General features: G+C 36.0%; 2 long non-coding RNA genes across 5 annotated transcripts in view; one reads left to right on the top strand and one right to left on the bottom strand.

Moving 5' to 3' along the window:
* Positions 1-1724: 1724 nt before the first annotated feature.
* The window catches only part of LOC120332947 (uncharacterized), a 30613-nt gene continuing 11879 nt past the window's right edge, over positions 1725-20458 (bottom strand). The window contains exon 4 of the long non-coding RNA XR_013479899.1: positions 1725-1772. This is a non-coding gene — a long non-coding RNA (uncharacterized LOC120332947). The remainder of the gene's footprint in view (positions 1773-20458) is intronic.
* Positions 4219-20443, top strand: LOC144431268 (uncharacterized). 4 transcript variants are annotated; one of them, XR_013479895.1, is made up of 5 exons: positions 4219-4431; positions 4516-4592; positions 19133-19212; positions 19549-19645; positions 20315-20443. It is a non-coding gene; the product is annotated as an uncharacterized LOC144431268 (long non-coding RNA). The 4 variants fall into 4 exon arrangements; XR_013479894.1 differs by having other exon boundaries at positions 19133-19645; XR_013479896.1 differs by lacking the exons at positions 19133-19212; positions 19549-19645 and adding an exon at positions 6548-6645 and having other exon boundaries at positions 20315-20406.

Genomic DNA, 20458 nt, shown 5'->3' with positions numbered 1-20458 from the left:
TTGTAAATTTGTATTTACAGCACAATCTGCAATTCTAACCCAACTCTGACACAATAATTACAAATTTATTATTCTCAACGTTAGCGGGGGTGTTTGGTTTTTACCGGAGGAGATGGTGAACAAAAGATACTTAAATTGATCGTAAATATGCAAATGAAGACTCAAAAGATTACATACTTGCTCTGCTGGCTAGACTTGATAAGCTTTCATCTTGTTCAGTGATGAATACCAGACAAATGACAACGACAAATTTATATCTGGATTAAATGAGGTTGTCAACTTTCAAGCAGTGTTTTAAAAAGCCGAAAATAAATGTATTTTTAGTTTCTCACGAAATATCATAGGCGTGTCTAAGATATTACAGCTATGGCTCCTGCACTAGGCGCCGAATAGCTGCACCAAACGCTAGGGGTCCAATCGAACCCAGGTTGAGAAACGTCTCCATACGCAGCGCCGTACTCATTATAGCATATTCACTGGTTATTTCTCTGGTTTGAGGGTCGCAACCTTTTGTCGCTCACGGGCCAAAAAGAAGGCTGCAAGTATCGGAGGCCGGACGTATTTTTAGAATGAAGAAAACCAAAAGGATTGTCGATGGATCGATATTTTTTCACACAGATCTGAAGTTCAAATTTTAACCACCACGCGAAAAATGTTGCCTTACTTGTAGAAATTACAATTATTTTCTACCTTTTTAACGTAAAATTACGGCTTCATTGGGCAGATTAATATTCAGGGCGCGATTCTACAAAATGAAATTGGTCTGGTCCAAACTGGCTTTAACATAAAAATCAATGAGCGCACATTGGTGCTTAAAATGGCAAAAAGAAGAACAAAACAAATGCATTTTTTCCTGTTCTAACTTAATTTTATACTCAATATACCCAAATAATGATAATTTGTTGCACAATTCACCAAAAACTACAAATTTCAATTAGTTAGATGATTATAATGAAATTTTAGTGCAGTGATAATTAACCGGTTGTACTATATACACAAGTGTATACTAAGTCAGATCCCAGGTATATAAATAACTATTCTGAACGCGAAAAAAAATTTATTGGTGGAGAGATAAACAGTAAGTCTGCGGCTACCTTTGTTATTTGCGAGGTACATACAAAGAAAATAAAAATTGGAAAAAAAAGGTTTAACACATAGTAAAAAATTGAATATCACCGTTTAGTGTATTAGATTGTGTTTATTCGTACAAAGCTCTCGAAACCAATGTAAAAATGTGAAATATGATAAAAATCTCCTTGCCCTCGGAATTGGGACACAGCGATCAAGAGGGGGGTGTTTTTGAACTTTGTCATGGCCGCGATTTTGCGTAGATACATCCCTGCCAATAATTCAGAGTTTTCCCCAAATTTATGAAATATCACTTATTTGGAATGATCTGTCATTACATTGTGTTGCACCTCATCATGTAAATTACAATTGACAAAAGTGTTATATTTCACCTTCTTATGAGAGTTCTCTCTAGAGTCACATTTATAAATGCAGACGTTTAATTTCATTAGATACTATTCGCCGTTTTAGAATATAACAAGAGTACAAATATTATTATAGCAAGAAACTACCCAATGACGTTTTTTTACAATTGTTCATGAAATATATAACCCATCACTTCTAGACAGTAATATGTAGCATTATCACACTGTTTACGGGAATCAATAGATGTCGAAAAATCAATTAAAATGTTTAAATATTATTTACCTGTAGACTTTTTCCTCGGTTTCGCATCTTCATTATTTTTTCGTATCTTTCAAGTTCTGCATCAGGAAAATTAAGATATTAATGGTTGCATAACTTTGAAGCATTTCTAAAGGCGTGAACGGGACTAAATCAAGCTTCAATGGCTAGAAAATATAAAAGCCATGGCAAGTATAGACTATATATATCCTCGTAAATCCATGAATTCGGTGTTATATTCGGGGTTTCCGAAGTTATGTATTACATTTGAAAAGCGTGCATTTAACTTCTAAAGACAAATGCAGACCGATGGTGAAAATTGATAAACTCTCGATTTAGAGCAGAGCTATTCAAACTGGGGTCGCAACACCTCAGGTGAGACGTAAGTAACCAAGTTTTGGGGTTGCAAAGTATACTCGAACTTCACACACAGAGTACTAACGGTATATATAATGTAAATTTCATACTTTAAATTCAAATCACAAGTCTTAAATAAAACATAACTATTAAATCTAGTAAAAAGTATAAATCTCACTATTTTGAAAAATTGCATAGGATCAAAGGAGCGCGGGCTTGCAGTTTTGGAAGCCCCGATTTTGCCAACTCTCACACCAGTGATTCGTAACCTTTTCGAGCCATCAGAGAATCTTTTTATTACTCAGGGGATTTAGTGAAACCACAAAGATTTGAACTGTTGAAACCAGGGATGCAAGCATAGAACCTGGTAGAGAGAGTCAATTTTGTACAAGGTATAAAACGGGGGTGGGCAACCTTTTTCGGCTTGCGCGCCGAAATTGGCTAAATTTATTAACAAAATTCTTTCGCTTGCCGACCAAAATTAAAAACAATGCTTTGCTACTTTCAAAGCAAAAATACAAAATAACAACCCCTTTAAACATGTACAGACAGATTCACTATCCGGAAAAATATCAGACCGGCAAATATATGTGATTACTTTTCTTATTCTGTATCAGTCAGAATTCTACACTGCTGCATTACCGCTGATAGAGATTGGACATTGGGTTTATATTTTGTAACTTTCAAAAAAATACACGACATACTGGTTTCATGTTTTAGACTACTTCTATTACAACTTACGATACCTAATGAAGTTCATAGCTGAGAACAGAGATCCACAAGCTTATGTAAAATAAAACACGGACAGTAAAGCAGTTGCAAAGTCTTTGCGCCACAAAATATTTTTGCGAAAGCCATCCCAATCACGCAATAGTTCGTTTTCTGCACTTTTCTCTTGTATTCCCTTCCCTAATTGATTATATTTCTTTCTAAATCAATTTATAACAGTAAGTTAGGAGGTAACTCTAACAAACATGAGCTGTACAATCCCATACATCGAGCAAAACGAAGGAAAAGTGTGGCACACTCATTTATTTATTCTTTTTAGCTGCAAATCCTTAACCCTGCAAAACCCAACACGCGAACGAGTTTAGCTAAAATTTTTATATTCAAGATTTTACTTTCTTTTATTGAACATTTTTAATTAAAACGAACAAAAAATTATTTTTAGAATTTTTTCCTCCCCAAATAAAAAGTGTCATATATGTCATTGTGGGCTTTGGTGTGTAAAAAATCGTCATTTAAGTTGTATGAAAGCCCTTTTTTTTCTTCGTCAGATAATTACGATTTCAAGGTATCCGTCTGAATAGAATGAAGAAGCTTATGTAACATTTAGAATGTACTCCCTACGATAAAATTACTAAATTCTTGATGCATGTTGATACTGCTAAATAGCCAGTTTGAGGATGGTAAAAATTCATTGAACCACTTTAAAATATTTCATTTTTGCTGTTTCACCTTCCAGTCAACTTTGATATATATGCAGTTGCTGTGCTTGTTACGTCAGTCTCAGTATTGACAAACTTATTATCTGAATTCCTACCTCTGATTCTCCTGCCAACTCATCTCTACTTCTCACATAATCCTCATCTGAATCACTATTACGCGCATCGTCATTATTGCTCTCGTCACAATCACAAATAGTGAATACATCTCCAACAATAAGTCCCTTTCTACAGCCTCAGCCTTAAAATTGCCTCACTTTACTTATTGATGCTCTCAAAACCTGCAAGCTCTACAAGCTGGATAAATTCCTAAAATTACGGCCATAAAATCCTAAAAGAGACTCAGTTTGTGCAAAACTCTTCATGAAAATGAATATGATCAAGTACCCGCAGTGACACCGTGTCACCACAAATTTCATAAGCGGCAGGAGAAACTAAGTGCATGCATTTACATTTCATAAAAGGTACCAAACTAAAATAAACTAATTCTAAATTAAAAGAAGGTAATGTTTAAAAGTATATCCTACTTTAATTTTTCAAATATTTGCTCAAAACTTCTTCACCCAAGGGGTACATTTGACGTTCTTTCAGACAGGTGGTAAAAAGACAACGCCTCCGGAATCAGTGCGCCACCGAGTGTTAAATATCAGGTGTACAGCCCATTGCATTGTGGGAGTTACTTCCCACAATCGAGTACACGTGCGTGTGTAGTTTAGGTTTCAGAACACGGTGACACCTGTGTTACCTGGGGTTTTGAAGAGTTAGAGTTCTGAAGCTTTGAAAGAAGTGTTTTCATTCCGAGATACTGCATCAACTAAGCTTAATAGGGGGCAACTCTATCCCTTTCAATCCAGCATCGATTATGCCTCCTGAGCATGAGGGTCTACCAGAAACATGTCCTCAACTTTCTGACTTCTTCTCGGATGCATTCGCGAAGGTTAGTATTTATTTTAAAATATATCTAAATTGTTTTAACTTATCGTAATTTATTCACAATTTCCACCCTCCTACTCCATTTCAGTCTCAGGAATGCAGATTTTACGCCCAGCCGTCATTCCACTACAACCCCAGCGAATCTCAAAATAACCGAACTATATCGTAAGTTGTTTCAGATCTATTTTTAAGGTTCTTTTTTATTGCGCCGTTTGCATCATGTAAGTGGTCACTGATCTGTCGGTATGAAATAAGCTACATGGTATTGAATAACTTGAATTTCTCAAGTTTGCCATTGCTAAACCAATTTTGTGCACCCTGGTGAAATTAATAAGAATTCAATGCGTGTTGATCTCGTAAAATTTAGGTCAAATTTTAAGTCAATAGGGCATTTCAATATGACGTTTGAACGTCTTTTACAAACTAAATTAATAACATTTTTACCAAAAAATGATGTAGAAAACAATCACCAATTTTGTTTTCAATATTATCATTTTAGGGTATTGCAATTTTGTAGAAACGAAAATATTTATTGACAAATCTTAAAATGGCCTTTGAAAATGTTAATCAGGATCTCATAATTCACAAGTCGTAGAATTATGGTATCCGAGGAATACCCAATAAACTTTCTAGTTACTTGAGTGATGTAAATTAACATGTTGAAGTAGGAATCATTTTTTCTGGTATCTATCTAGATGGGTTCCACATATATTGGGCCGTCTATCATCCTTTGTCTTAATTAATGACATTGCTAATGTTCATCGTTCTTCTCAAAATTTCTTTACTGGTGAATTGCGTTAGGGGCAAATCTCTACAAGCTCTTAAATCAATCGAAAGCGACCCTTGGGGTTTTAAAAGTGACCAAAGGCTAATTGATCAACAACAATCATCAACAAATACAAAATTATGCGTGTTTCACTAGACAAATTTAAAACACAAAGAAATCTGACAATTTTATTTTTCAACGCCAGATTATGAAATATAAGTCCCTATAAATATCTGAAAATTTAATTTAACTGTTAAATTATGTAAGTCAGCCGAAAAACTCTGTACTTCGAATTGAAATTGTACAAAATAGAGCCATCCGTCCTGCCTCTGTTGGACGTCACAACTTGATCTCATCTATTCCAGACTTTAAATTCTCAATATTTATCAACTAGAGGTACTAAATATTATTGCACAAACATAGCAAAAAAATCCATGTCACATTAAGTGATTAAAACATATCGGCATTCGTTCATGAATATCAAATTATTGTACCAACATAGCATATACGTCTTTATCACATTTACTTATAACAGTCCTAAGCATAGTGACATTTATTCAAGAAGATCAGATTCCCAAGCCGCACTGTATGACTTGATAAGCTAATAATTCTCAAAAACAATTTAATAACGTATGTGGGCGTCAAAAGATAAAATTAATAACTTTTAGCTTTCGAATCAATGATTTAAATTCATATTCATACAAACGAGCAACGTAAAAGTTCACATGTTGGTTATACATATATGTCTGCAGCATCCAACAATAACGTATATATAAACTCCAACATAATCTCGCTTTTACATCGCATTAAAATAATCTGCTTATTCGTCATACTGGGCAATGTTTTGTTTATGTTCATGAACGCGTATGATTTAATGCATGATAAGGTAAAATATATAATTCTCAATATATGAATCGCCTCGGATCTTCTTCGGTAGACCGTGTCCAACACACTGAACATGAAAACACCAACCAATGATGGATTTGTTTGTCGTGAGTTCAATTGATTTGTTTGTTTATTCACTTATACATAATTTTGTCATTTTAAAGAAATCTTGCTTAAGACAAGTAGCTTACAAGCATTTAGAAATGAATGAGTTTATTTTCTGAACTATGTCAGAGCGGACCAGTGGCCTGCGTAAAGATTTTTTTAAATTCAATCAAAGAAATGTTAGATATGTAGGTACCGTTAGAAAATTTTCACTCCACTGCGAACTACATATTATTTACAAACCAACCCTTGTCTTTGGGAGTTGACAGAATTTTGATTGCCTATGCAGATTAGAATGTTTTTTTTTAGTTGTAGTAATCTTTCATTGCACAGATACTTTTCTAAAAATATTCTTATTATACAGTTTATTCAAAAACATTTCGCATCCGGCAAACGGCAAATGATTTTAATCCAGAACTGTAGGCTGAAGTTCGAAAGTACGGGGAAATTGAAACTGGAATTGTGAGTGATATTTTTTTACGTACAATAGCTTGTATAATCGACATAACCAATGATATGCATCGATCTAAATCTATTGGTTTGGCATTGCAACCTAATTCATAAAGGGATTTATTTTGAGGTGGAAAGCACAGAATATAAACCTGAGATTTTTAACCTACGAGAACAACATATCTAGTTCTGACCATTTAACCATTAGTCTCAACAAGTCTCTCATCAAGAAGCTGATATATATTCAAGATTTTGATAGTGTTAGACAACGCATTAGTCATCAAAACTAGAAAGCGTATATTGAAGCTTTAATCAGCTCTATCAAGACCTAGTTCCGCGTGTTGATACTGGAATGGTATTTTACAACCACATGGAGGCAATTGTCTGTGTCATAATTTAAAATGGTAATAAAATAGCTTTTCCAAAAAAGTTTTAAAATCATTAAGTTGGGGGTTAAAAATTTTTTCTTTCGTTTATGGTGTAAATATCTGTTTTCTGCAACAAATTCCATAGTGACCAAGATCGAATTATTCTCTGTCATGATTCAGAAGTCGGGATTATTTTTATATAAACTCGATGTTGGGGGTCGAATACGCGTTTAATATTTTTTATACGTTTTAAAAATACTTTTTTTTGTCTACTGTTTTCCAGCATTTTCCCATTTGTTATCACTTTTTCAGATTGTTGGTAGAGCGGCCTACACAACTATGAAAAATAGGGCAGAAGCTCTTATATCTATGCAAAAGCTGAGACAACTAAATATAGATGAAAAGGTAACTACTAGTGATCTACGATTAGCCAAACAGTTATTTATTATCTTTTACTTTGTTTAATTGATATGTAGAGAGCTTTTGTGCGTAACATCAAGGACAAACAGACGTTGAAGTGTTGACAGAATATATTAAACCACCTTTTTCATATAAGGTATTTAAAAACTCGTGGCGTTGTAGTTAAAGGGAGAAATATAGTACCTGTAATAATGTAATATATATAAAGGTTTTTGAAAGTTTGGAAATTATTTTTCAGTAAGAGTCAAATATGAGGTTTTCTCATATATGGGGTCCAAACGACAACAATATGAGCAAAAAGTTTTAATATAAAAAAAAATGTTTTAATGCTTTTTTTGGTTTCTTATAGTGAACTGGTCTCCGGGAAAGGAAGCGGAAGAAAAGTTCAAAGAGTTTTGGTTTGAGGAAAAAGTGGTTTATGATATTCCAGTTTCGACAATCAGCTCGTCGTCGGGGACAATCAATGCCTCGCATCCATTCTCAACTAACAGAAATCAATAGTGAGATTTTTTTAGGGAAGTTTTGTCCTTAATAGACTGTTTTATTTCTTTTTCTTGAAAATATACGACACTATTCGATAATCATTATAGACGTGATATCGTTTTTGTGAGTGAGTGCCAATACATTCGTGTTAGTGTTCAGGAAAACTCATAGTGTAAATACTTCCTTTCATTACATGCATGCGGATTGTACAGATCAAGCGCAAATCGATGATTATGGAGTACTCGCGTTACTCCAACTCAGTGGCGTAACTACCCATTGGATCGGCACGTTGCTGGAGGGCGGCAAAATGTTGCAAAACATTTTAAACGAAGCGGCAAAACGTTTTAAATGAACAACGGCAGTCGCATTAATTTATTTTCAGAGATACACGGACTTAAACGACCCAAGTTAACATTGAAGCCAGATAATTGTGACTCACTATGTGTTATCTTGAACAGCATAATGGTACTCGTGCTGTTGAAGTCATAATAGAATGTCGGTTGTAACTTTCAAGCTCTTGCATCGTTCGGTCAATTTAGCTTTGGTAGTTAAGTTTATATTAGTTTTCAGTTTAAGTCACTTTCTCGAGAAGACAGGTAAGGACTGTGAGGCCATCGAGTCAACTGCTACTTTCACCATCTGTCTGTAGTAGATAGACGGGATTTCTTCATGTGGCAGATGAGATAACCCGTTAAGTTTTTTTTTCCAAGGTCACGGACTTACTGAGCGCCATGCAGGGAACCTGAGATTGCCATTTTTAAATACTTTAGCATACATCGATCGACCCAGGGAATTCGTGAAAGGTTTAAAGTTTCAGGTCTGAAATATATCACTTAGCTTAGCTCATCAAATTCACAATTACGTTTTTTTAACTTTTGTGCTGCAGATTCCAGAACAAGATTTTTAAGTTGCAAATTTTTAAGTTAACTTTTTACTATGAAGAGAGTAAGAGAGAAAGTGTAGCACTTTTCTGAAAAAAAAAAAGTTAGAGAAGAGAAACTAAAAAAGAAAGAAGGAGCCATTTTGAAGTTTGTCAAAATTGCCTCTGTCAAAGAAACAGAAGAGGTTAGCAGTCACAGTAAATCGCTACCTCAAATTGAAATGGAAGAAGAAGTGGACCTCGAGCAAAACGACAACGAGGTAATCACTGAAATTGATCACGAAAACATTTCGCATCCGGCAAATGATTTTAATCCAGGGTAGACGTCTGCCTGCGGCACACGACGAGGGGGCCGCGGGCGCACAAATAGTCGGTTCGGCCCAGGCCGGTTGTGTCTACGACGCTCGGGCCGCCATCCTTTGCGTCGGACGGATCGCGGCATGATCCGACCGACGCCACTGACACCCCCTAACATAAACAGTTTTATCCGTATGGACAGGAGTCTATTTTCATTAATTTTGAGGTCCGTGATCACTCGACCGTGACGAAATTTTATAGGCATAAACTTTACTACAACTACCTTGTATTACTCAAATATAAGACCTCCATCTATTACCGTTCTCGAGAAATGGCCTAAAATCACTGGTCCGTGACTGACGGCTGCTAGAAAATAAATTCCGCTGATAAGTGATTGAATTGATTTTTCCGATCATGCCCATGACACGAAAATTTCATGGTATCGCAGTAAACGTGTGACAGCAAGTGTTTCAGGCGGTCGAATATTGAAGCGGTATTGCCGTAACGGAGTGATGAATTTTGATAATCTCCGACATGCTTTGCTTGATTGACAATGAACTGGCGCCATTTTGGAACAAAATTTTTTTTCGAGATTCAATAAAAACATTGAAATCACCCGTGCAGCCGTAGAAATCAGATTTGTTGCCGTTTTTATGATCCAAAACATTGAAATCACCCGTGCAGCCGTAGAAATCAGATTTGTTGCCGTTTTTATGATCCACCCTCCAAATTCCGTACTCCGGTGGGTGGGTATTGACATGCACAAAGTGAGCCGTTGTGAACGTGTATGGAGAGTTATTCAAGAAAGTGGCAATTTCGTAAAGTCCAATTTCCGTTACACAAAAAGAATCTTTCTTAAGTTTTTGTTTTTTTTGCGATGCAATACGTTCGCCAGTTATCTTAAAATTTTAGTTTTCGCAATCAAGCACTGAAACGACATCGCGAACTTTGGTCCCTTTCATTTGATTTTTACCTCCATGTGATTCTTTGCCACAAGAGTACTTTAATAGGTATGCATTTGAAAATCGCAAATCACAGACAGCTACATTGAAGCATGATCGCAAGGCCCATTGTATCAGTGGCATTGTTGGTAAATATGTACTGCCAGGTGGATTCCTGGTTGGGTAGTGGTGTCGTCCGCCATGGAGTCTGTCATTGTTATTTTGTCCCCAATTTTGCCGTCTTCGTCTCTCTGCTGGTACTTTTCTTCAAAATTTATCTTCAACATTCCGTTTAACACATCTTCTGAAAACATATTCTCTTTCCTTTCGAAGTGGTAGTCGTGTCCATTGGGATGTCTCGCACTCGGCAAATAAAAGAACCTTCAGCATTTCTTCTTTTTTGCGGCGTTCGCCGGCTCTGCTGCAATTGTGCGTTGACAACATCTCATACAATTGTTTCAAGTTTTCATAGTCGAAAAAGTTCTCTACTATTCTCTTGAATAACAGCGATTTATAGTCAACACCAAATCCATCATCGTTAAAAACGGTATCAGGATTGCAAGATATTTGACTCAAAGTTTCCTCAGTCGGCTCTGGATGTGGAGAAACACCAATGTGAACATGTGCTTTGTTACCAGCCGACTCATGAGACTGGAACTCAAATCGAGCGAAGATATGAGGTATCGGTCCCATAACTTGATCAGGACTTTTGACCATGTAGTTAAGAAAAGCTGCTACAAAGCGTATTCATGAACGGTTGATGACTTCGATGTTGGCGGCATAAATACGCCGGTAGTCGTCGGGGCTATCACACATCTGCCTAATGCCTTCAAATATGCACCGTATGCCTGGTGACACGGATTCGTTGCACGTCATAGTCATCCAATACTTCCATGGATGCAGTTTCGTTAGTGCGGAAAGTTCTCTGAGTTTAAGGTTAGATTCGTAGTCTCCGTGAGGCAGAGCGACATCTTCCGCCATATAGTAAAGAGTGTTTTTCTCTGCCAAATGTTCTAACTCTTTTTTTGCAACCATAGCAGAGGATTGGCCGTTCAAACAGTCATTTAGCAGCAGGTCAAAGTGGTAATGAAGGCTTGAATGGTGCACGGCCGCAGACAAATCGTGGTGGCGTATTCTAATTTTAATTAGATCCTTTTCAGACCCAAGTGATCTTTCGCCGCCAAAAACTGCATGGGAAAGGGAAAAAGCAGGTGATCCACTTTTTGCAACGAAATGTTGTGAAAAATTTTGTTGGATCGCCCCTGCTTCCTTATGTCTCCGCCTTTGAGGTACATTACAGCAGTCGTTTAATAAATAATGCGATTGGTAAGATTCCGAATTATTGGTCAGATGCATTGGTGCATTAGTTGGAAGCGTATGAAGCGGATGCAAGTCTTCAAATACGTCTTCATCCATATTTCGTTGATGTTGTAAAAATCAAAAACATATTCCGGATCCTCGTCGCTTTCTGTATCATGAATACCAACAGTATTAAAGTCTGCTTCCGCCCCTTCCTCATTTAAGAGAGGGCCGCTCAACCTGACGCCCTGTGGTTGCAAGTACATGACATCTTCTTTGTTGGAGTCCGATTCAAAATGTCTCTTTCAAATTCCAGTCGGGCACTGCAGATTTGTCCTATATTTTTACGAACCTAATGTCCGGGGTTTCAGACACATTATTTAATATTTGACGTTATAATGAACAATAAAAAATGAAATGAAATGTTATCACGGATTTTTTTATTAGATCAGTAGATGAATCAAAAAATATAACGGGAACGCGAGCTAGTGCAAAGAATTAGACCTTTGTGGTTGAAATGTGCAAACATTTAATCGCTGCCGCTAACAATGAGAATTATGTGTAAGATAATATTTTGAGGTAACCGACTTGCGATATCCTGCGATTCCATTGTTTCAATTACGCCATGTTGTGTACTTACGTTGTGAACTGCATTATTCGTTTTTCTACTTGGAAAACGATAAGTTTTTGATACATTTTTGTCTTCGTTTATATTCGCATTCTTATGGGATTAATGTTGGATATATAAGTCTGTATATATTGCGATTATTTATTACAATATATTTCGGATATAAGTGGTGTTGGGAAAGACAGTGCTGATTTGAAACTACAAAACAATTTTTTGTATCACTAATATACCTATCCGGTTATGGAAACGATCATATCTGTCAGAAAAAGGTTGTTAGAGCATTTATAGTATTCACACCAAGTTGTACATGAATATTGAAATGCGGTGGAGATGCAGTAATTTTTTGTTATTACTCTAATATTTTTTATGATACATGTTGCGTTATAGTCAAAGTTGTGCTTGATGTTACAGAGGCAGCTACTTATTTTCGTGAATATTTTAAATAAATAGCATTAATAATGTCAAATGTTCTTTTGGAAATCCTGGGCAAAGGATTTGAACATGTGCAAAGGATTGTGAACAGGCAATATCTGGAAGTTGAACTCGTCACGGTTTTGAACGGAGACAGAAGGAGAAGACGTAAGATAACAGGGCATCTTCTGCATATAAAACGAGCAACTCCTCAATCAACTAAAATTTTAACAAGGATAAAAACAAAAGCTGAATATAATGTTTCTGCGACGTATTATAGAATTCTGTTTATACGTTTTGGCACGTCAATGTCTGTCCTCATAATTAGACAGGACGAAGCAGCTCGCATATTACATGTTGAGAACAGGCTGTCCATCGGAGGGGCGGTTACTGTTCTCGAACCCCAGTGCGACAGTGAATGGAACGATTTACCAATTATCACGACGGAGCATCCGTTATTTCCTGATTCTTCGCCGCGGCAACCGTTACCTGAAGTAATACCACAAGGTTTGATAGGTAGCGGCGACTTCGCAAGCTTCTGCATGGCAATTGACAGAATTAACGTTATTTCTGTCAGTTTCATACCTGGATGCAATCACGAATACTGCGATTCTCGTTACGGTGTCAATTGCTTCAAAACTTACCTAATGGTTTGAAATGGCATTAGTAAAGCTGCATGTTACGTATTCTTAGTTAACGATCGTTAAAAAACTTTCTCGATCTCTTTTACTGCATTCCACTGTTTGATACGTTCAATAGTAAAGAATACAAAATGCTACATATATCATGCGGTGTTGTCCTAAATTTCATTGCGTTATCGAAATCATTGTTTGAAAGTGTAGCGTTTAATGGATACTGTAAAAGTGACTATTGAAGTTGGAAGCTGTATTAACAACAGAGAGATCCGTTGTAGTAATTGAATGAGAGCATTTCTGAATTATAAGTATTGAACCTACCATTTGGCATAAGGGTTACAGTCAATTTTCAATACATTTATATATTTTAAGTTTTTTACTCTGTTGCTGGCAGCCAGTTGGGAAGAATTTTCTGGAATCGGTCAGGCAAATTCGGCTATGTAGGCGCTCATACATATGTTAAACAGATAGTTAGGCCTAAACCTGAGATTTTTTAACCCACGAGAACAACATATTTAGTTCTGACTATTTACCCATTAGTCCTAACAAGTCTCTCATCAAGAAGCTGATATATATTCAAGATTTTGATAGTGTCAGACAACGCATTAGTCATCAAAACTTGAAAGCATCAGCCTGTGGATGTAACACTTTCAGATAAAGATAAAACAGATAATGTCTATTATTTTCATAACGATGTGGCTACTTGGCCGGAAGTATTAACTCATGACATGAGAGTTTAGAAGATCAAATCAGGGCCCGAAAGGTTTCAAAATAAAGAAGGGCTATTCGAGTAATTAAAGAAGGAAACAAAGAGAAATTATCCCTAAGACGATAAAGAATGGTGATGAAGTTCTCAGATCATGGTTCCTATATTCGAATAGCCACTCAGGATTATATTGTTTCTGTTGCAGGTTATTTCAATCGAGAATTGATAATTCTTCATTTGCTTTCAAACCTTTTGTAAATTTTTGGCATCTTAATCCGCTCATTTCTAGTAACGAAAATTCAGTTAAAAAGTTCACAAACAGTGCTTTGATAAATGGAATGAGCTCGCACTGAGGCTTCAGGTTCATCAAACAATTGACAAATAAATGCAAATTCTTATAAATAATTCTTATAAATAAGTTACAAAATAGATGAAAGAGAAATCTTGCAAAGCGTAATCGCAGTCATAGTTCAGTTCAAGGAACCAGGGGAATTTTCTTGGAACGTTAAAACTCCTTGCAAATTAAAGTACAGTCATTGACGAACACATTTTTGGTACCCAACTCTCTAGAAAGGTCATGGCAACGTACCTTTAACCAGCTATCCAAAATGAATTAATCGAGCTTCTTACAAATAAAAGAATCCTTTCTGAATTTCTTTCCACTGCACGGAAAAAGTGCATACGAAATGACCAAGATTATTCTGAATGAGCTTCGGCAAAATGGCTTAGACATGATGTTGTGTAGAGGCAAAGCATACGACAATGCTTCCACCATGACGAGAATTCGTACTGGAGTGCAATGCAAAATAAAAGATATTAATTCTAAGGCCTTGTTTATCCCATGTGGAAACCACTCACTTAACCTTGCAGGAGTTCACGCAGTGGGATCGTCGGAAGTTTCTAAAACATTTTTTGCTGTTGTGGAAAGGATTTACTCCTTTTTTTTCTGCTTCTACTCACAGATGGAAAGTATTGCTAAAGTATGTGCCAAATGTGGTAAAACGGGTGATTGACACACGATGGAGTGCGCATTACGAAGCTGTGTAGGCGCTTCAGCAATATTTCATTGACGTTGTTGGTGCATTAAACAAACTTTGTGGAATCTTGGATGCGATTCAGCGTTTTTTCTTCGTTTCGTTTTCACAATTCTGGTTGGAAGTCCTAAGAGAATCTCATGACAGAATTTTTACAGCGGAAAGGTCTGTCTCTGGAAGAATGTACCCACAAGATGAAAGCATTCATTGTTTTTTTGAACAATAAGCGCAATGCAGTGATAAAGCAATGCATTGAAAGAGCGATCAAGATCTGCAAAGATCAAGAAATACCGATTGAAGAGAGACGGGTCGGAAAGAAGAAAAGTATGCCTGGCGAATATGCAGAAAACGTAGGTCTCTCGGCTGTTGAGGAAGTCAAAAGATGCATGTTAGAAGCTATGGACCGGTTTCGGAGTGTGGCGGAAAAGCGTTTCACTCCTTGTTGCGAAGTGACAGTATCGAAATAGATATGGGAAAATATATGCTGATGACGTAAATTTTATCGAGTTAAGACTAGAAATCTCTAGGTTTAATCGACTAGTACAATCAGGTGGTTTTACATTTAAAAATGACGCTACAGCGCTGGACGTTCTGCAGTGGTTAAGCAAACATCGTTTATGTGAATCAACACCTTATTTATTTATGAGCCTTAGGCTTTACCTCACTGTTGCCTGCGAAAGAAGTTTTTCAAAACTTGAGTTGATAAAATCTTACTTGAGATCGACTATGGGAGAAAGCAGGCTGTCTGCGGTAGCGATACTGTCTATTGAAAGTGATTTAGTCGAAGCATTATCTTTTGACGATATAATTTCTGAGTTTGCTTCAATGAAAACTAGATTGAATTTGGAACTATCAATAAAATTTAACAATTACTGCTTTAATTTTTGTGTGGAATTTTATTCAGCTTTTACGATGGTGTTTAGGGGGCGGCATTTTGTGCCAAGATCCAGGGGAGCCACATTGCGTTGTTACGCCACTGCCCCCACTGATAGTAACAGAAAAATATTAACATATAGTATAGTCTATCACTATCAGCTATTACCATTTTGATGCATGGTGTGAAATAACGTAAATACGTTTTTCAAATTGTTCATAGCATTGGATATCACGATTTCATATGAAATCAAGAAGAATGGCAGCACGAGTTACCGCGATAAGTCACAGCAATAAAAACGCGACTACGAAAATAATTGACAAATATTAGCATTATCGAAAAAATTCAATCTCAGTATTGACAACATTATTATCTGGATTCCGACCTCTGATCCTCCTGCCAACTTATTTCTACTTCCTGCATAATCCTCATCTGAATCACTATTACTCCCATCGTCATTATCGCTCTTGTCACAATCCCAAATAGTGAGTACATCTTCAAGACTGAGTCTCCTTCTACAGCCAACCTGCCTCAATGCCATTATCTGAAATTGCTTCACGTTACTTATTGATGCTCTTAAAACTTGCACGCTCCACAAGCTGAATAAATTCTTAAAATTACGGCCATAAAATCCTAAAAGAGACTCCGTAAGTGCAAAACTTTTCATGAAAATGCATATGTTCAAGTACCCGCAGTGACACCCGTGTCACCACAAATTTTTATCAGCGTCAAGAGAAATTGAGTGTATGCATTTACATTTAATAAAAAGTACCAAACTAAAATAAACTGTTTCTGAATTAAAATACGGTAATTTTTAAAATTATATCTTACTTTAAATTTTCAAATAATTGCTCCAAACTTTTTCACCCAAGGGGTACATGTGACGTTCTTTCAGACAGGTGGTAAAAAGACCACGCCTCCGGAATCAGTGCGCCACCAAGTGTTAAATACCAGGTGTACAGCCCTTTGCATTGTGGGAGTTACTTTCCACAATCGAGTACACGTGCGTGTGCAGTCTAGGTTTCAGAACACGGTGACACCCGTGTTACCTGGGGTTTTGTAGAGTTAAAGTTCTGAAGCTTTGGAAGAAGTTTTTTCCTTCCGAGATACTGCATCAACTTAGCTTAATAGGGAGCAACTTTATCCCTTTCGATCCAGCATCGATTATACCTCCTAAGCATGAGGGTCTACCCGAAACTTATCGTCAACTTTCTGACTTCTTCTCGGATGCATTTGCGAAGGTTTGTATTTATTTTAAAATACATATAATTTTTTTTACCTTACTGTAATTTATTTACAATTTTCAATCTCAGGAATGCAGATTTTACGCTCAGCCGTCATTCCACTACAACCCCAGCGAATCTCAAGATAACCGAACTATGGACCTTTCCCCGACCTTTGACCCTCGGAAAATTTTTCCTATACTTTACCATTGCAAAATTTGCAGTGCTATTTTAGGAGTGCTTTTGCGAGTTGGCGCCTGTAAAATGGGGTATGTGTTTCAAACCATCATTATGATTCATTGCACACAACAAATCGGTTTTTTCAAAGTACCGGTAAAGAATTTCAGGCTAGTCTATCACAGCTATTTCTACACTAATTTTTATTACTGCAATTAAATTAAAACTCCTAGGAAGACAGAGTGATCATTGAATTATCTGATTTTTATTTAAGTTTCCGAAACACAACTGAAAACTAACGAATAGAGTTCAAAAACGCGAAAACGAGGTAATGTTTACAACCACGCTTGAAAATCTGTCTGAGTGAGAAAAGTGTCTGAGCGGATGCAAAAAGGGGGCATTGTTACGTCACTTTTTTCATCTTGCTGATTGGCCAATGTCACGAAGTAAACAAGGAAGTCGATGCTCGGGGAAAGGTCCATATCGTAAGTTGTTTCAGATCTATTTTTGAGTTTCTTTTTTATTGCGCCGTTTACATCATGTAAGTGGTCACTTATCTGTCGGTATGTAATAAGCTACATGTTATTGAATAACTTGAATTTTTTCATGTTTGCCATTGCTAAACCAATTTTGTGCACCCTGGTGAAATTAATAAGAATTCAATGCGTGTTGATCTCGTAAAATTTAGGTCAAATTTTAAGCCAATAGAGCATTTCAATATGATGTTTGAACGTCTTATACAAACTAGATTAATAACATTTTTACCAAAACATGATGTAGAAAACAATCACCAATTTTGTTTTCAATATTATCAATAAGGGTATTGCAATTTTATAGAAACGTAAATATTTATTGACAAATCTTAAAATGGCCTTCGTCAATGTTAATCAGGATCTCATAATTCTCACGTCGTAGAATTATGGTATCGAAGGAATACCCAATAAACTCTTTAGTTACTTGAGTGATGAAAATTAACATGTTGAAGTAGGAATCATTTTTTCTGGTATCTATCTGTGACTAGATGGGTTCCACATATATTGGGCCGTCTATTACCCCTTGTCTTAATTAATGACATTGCTAATGTTCATTGTTGTTCTCAAAATTTCTTTACTGATGAATTGCGTTAAGGGGCAAATCTCTACAAGCTCTTAAATCAATCAAAAGCGACCCTTGGGGTTTTAAAAGTGACCAAAGGCTATAATTGATCAACAACAATCATCAACAAATACAAAATTATGGGTATTTCACTAGACAAATTTAAAACGCAAATCAATCTGACAATTTCATTTTTCAACGCCAGATTATGAAATATAAGTCCCTATAAATATCCGATTATTGGCATAAATAAAATTTAATTTTACTGTTAAATTATGTAAGTAAGTTGGAACAACTCACAAGCTCCGGCATTTTGCATCTGTGATAACTTTACATAAACATGGTTAACCATCATATGTACAATAATCACATCAATATGGCATTCTTGCAAGTCAGCCGAAAAACTCTGTACATCGAATTGAAATTGTACAAAATGGAGCCATCCGTCCTGCCTCTGTTGGACGTCACAACCTAATCTCATCTATTCCAGACTTTAAATTCTCAATATTTATCAACTAGAGGTACTAAATATTATTGCACGAACATAGCAAAAAATTCCATGTCACATTAAGTGACCTTTTGAAGCATATCGTCATACGTTCATGAATATCAAAATATTGTACCAACATAGCATAAAAGTCGCTATAACATTCCTAAGCATAGTGACATCTTTTCAAGAAGATCACATTCCTAAGCCGCACTGTGTGATTTGATAAGCTAATAATCTCAAAAAACAATAACGTATGTGGGCGTCAAATGATAAAATTAATTACTTTTAGCTTTCGAATCAATGAATTAAATTCATACAAACGAGCATCGTAAAAGTTCACATGTAGGTTATACATATATATCTGCAGCATCCAACAATAACGTATATATAAACCCCAACACAAGCTCGCTTTTACATCGCATTAAAATAATCTTCTTATTCGTCATACTGAGCAATGTTTTGTTTATGTTCACGAACGCGTATGGATTGTTGCATGATAAGGTAAAATATATAATTCTCAATATATGAATCGCCTCAGATCTTCTTCGATAGACCGTGTCCAACACACTGAACATGAGAATGTATAGTTGACACCAACCAATGATGGGTTTGTTAGTCGTGAGTTCAATTGATTTGTTTGTTTATTCACTTATACATAATTCTGTCATTTTAAAGAAACCTTGCTTAAAGCAAGTAGCTTACAAGCATTTATAAATAAATGAGTTTATTTTCTGAACTATGTCAGAGCGGACCGAAGCAATGTTAGATATGTAGGTACCGTCAGAAAATTTTCACTCCACTGCGAACTACATATCATTTACAAACCAACCCCTGACTGAGGAAGTTGACAGAATTTTGACTGCCAATGCAGATTCAAAAAAAATTTTTTTTTTTGAGTTTAAGTAAAATCTTTCATTGCACAGATACTTTTCTAAAAATATTCTTATTATACAGTTTATTCAAAAACATTTCGCATCCGGCAAACGGCAAATGATTTTAATCCAGAACTGCAGGCTGAAGTTCAAAGTACGGGGAAATTGAAACTGGAATTGTGAGATATTTTTTACGTACAATAGCTTGTATAATCGGCATAACCAATGATATGCATCGATCTAAATCTATTGGTTTGGCATTGCAACCTAATTCATTTAGGGATTTATTTTGAGTTGGAAAGCACGGAATATAAACCTGAGATATTTAACCTACGAGGACAACATATTTAGTTCTGACGATTTAACCATTAGTCCTAACAAGTCTCTCATCAAGAAGCTGATATATATTCAAGATTTTGATAGTGTCAGACAACGCATTAGTCATCAAAACGTGAAAGCGTATATTGAAGCTTTAATCAGCTCTATCAAGCCCTAGTTCCCCGTGTTGATACTGGAATGGTATTTTACAACCACATGAAGGCAATTGTCTGTGTCATAATTTAAAATCTGAAATGGTAATAAAATAGCTTTTCTAAAAAGGTTTTAAAGTCATTGAGTTGGGGGTTAAAATAATTTTCCTTCGTTTATGGTATAAATATCTGTTTTCTGCAAATTCCGTAGTGACCAAGATGGAATTATTCTCTGTCATGATTCAGAAGTCGGAATTACTTTTTTATAAACTCAATGTTGAGGGTCTAATACGCGTGTGATATGTTTTATACGTTTCAAAATACTTATTTTTGTCTACTTTTTTTTCAGCATTTTCACATTTGTTATCACTTTTTCAGATTGTTGGTGGATCGGCCTACATCACTATGAAAAATAGGGCAGAAGCCATTATATGTATGCAAAAGCTCAGACAACTGAATATAGATGGAAAGATAACTAACTAGTGATCTACGATTAGCCAAACATTTATTTATTAACTTTTC

The sequence above is a fragment of the Styela clava genome, chromosome 13, assembly GCF_964204865.1.
Source record: "Styela clava chromosome 13, kaStyClav1.hap1.2, whole genome shotgun sequence".
Taxonomy (NCBI): Eukaryota; Metazoa; Chordata; class Ascidiacea; order Stolidobranchia; family Styelidae; genus Styela; species Styela clava.
This window is presented reverse-complemented; position numbering and strand designations above follow the sequence as displayed.